The sequence below is a fragment of the Meleagris gallopavo genome, unplaced genomic scaffold (assembly GCF_000146605.3).
Source record: "Meleagris gallopavo isolate NT-WF06-2002-E0010 breed Aviagen turkey brand Nicholas breeding stock unplaced genomic scaffold, Turkey_5.1 ChrUn_random_7180001843667, whole genome shotgun sequence".
Taxonomy (NCBI): Eukaryota; Metazoa; Chordata; class Aves; order Galliformes; family Phasianidae; genus Meleagris; species Meleagris gallopavo.
In genome coordinates this window covers 1-1,167 of record NW_011112300.1, presented here as the reverse complement: position 1 = coordinate 1,167, position 1,167 = coordinate 1, and the positions used below count along the sequence as shown (strand labels likewise).

General features: G+C 58.9%; 1 long non-coding RNA gene across 1 annotated transcript; it reads left to right on the top strand.

Annotated features, from left to right (window-relative positions):
* On the top strand, positions 1-1,158 carry LOC116217613. The gene is made up of 3 exons (XR_004162314.1): positions 1-38; positions 533-671; positions 1,027-1,158. It is a non-coding gene; the product is annotated as an uncharacterized LOC116217613 (long non-coding RNA).
* The last annotated feature ends 9 nt before the right edge of the window (positions 1,159-1,167 follow it).

Here is a 1,167-nt window from a genome sequence, read left to right as displayed (position 1 = left end):
GGTACAAGCGTGGCGGGTCCCTGCCGGCCAGGCACCAGGTAGGGGATGTAGAGGGGACTGTCCCTAAGATAGTGAAGGTTGGGGTTGATCTATGGCCCTGTGCAAGGCTATATGGTTATGTGCAAGCCTAGATGTCCCCAGGCAAACTCAAATGTCCCCATGCGAGCCCAGATGTCCTCAGGCAAAACCAGCCCTGTGCAAACTGGGTTGGTCCTGTCAAAGCAGAAATGGCATTTGTGCAAACCCAAATGGTCCCACATAATCTAAGGTGGCACCATCCAATGCCCCATGATCCCATGCAAGCCCAGTTGGCATCCAGGCAGTTTCAAGTGGCCATATGCATGCATTGTGCTGTGCAAGACCAAATGGCACTTGAGCAAGCCCAGATGGTCCCATACAAGCTCTCCTGGCTCCATGCAGGCCCAGATGTCTCCTTGCAAGGCAAAAGAGCCCCTGTGCAAACCTACAAATCCCGGTGCAAGTCCCAGCAGTCCCACGCTGGCTCCAGTAACCCCCTGTCCCCTCTCCACAGGTGTCTGGCTCCCGGCTGCGGCTGCTGCAGGTGACAGCGGCCGACTCAGGCGAGTACGTGTGCAGGGTGAGCAGCGGGGCCACCACCAAGGAAGCCAGCGTCATGGTGACAATCCAGCCCAGCAGGGCCAGCTCCTACCGTGAGTGGGGACAGGGTAGGAACAGCGATGTTACCTGTGGGTGGGTGACACTCCCTGGAGCTGCCAACCAATGTGCGTACTCGTTCTGAGTTCACTGTTACTGGATCCCACCTAGTAACAGTTTTGGGGACAGCGCTGTAGGCACACCTGTAGGGGTGCAGAGCTGCCATGCAGCCATGGAGAAAGCACCCAGCAGGGAGGGATGGAGCTGAACGCCCGCTGTGTCCCTAGCAGCTGGGAGCATGGCACAGCTTCTGGGTCCTGCTTCTGGTGTCTTCCCAGGATCCTGATGCCCCTAGGTGGGACACGTGGTGGTGCACAATGCTGTCTCTAACTCTCCCATCTCGGTCCCCAGCCCCAGGTGGCACAACACCGCTGCGCATTGAGTCCTCATCCTCCACTGTCACCGAGGGACAGACCCTGGACCTCAACTGCGTCATCGCCAGCCCTGCACAAGCCACTGTCACCTGGTACAAGCGTGGCGGGTCCCTGCCGG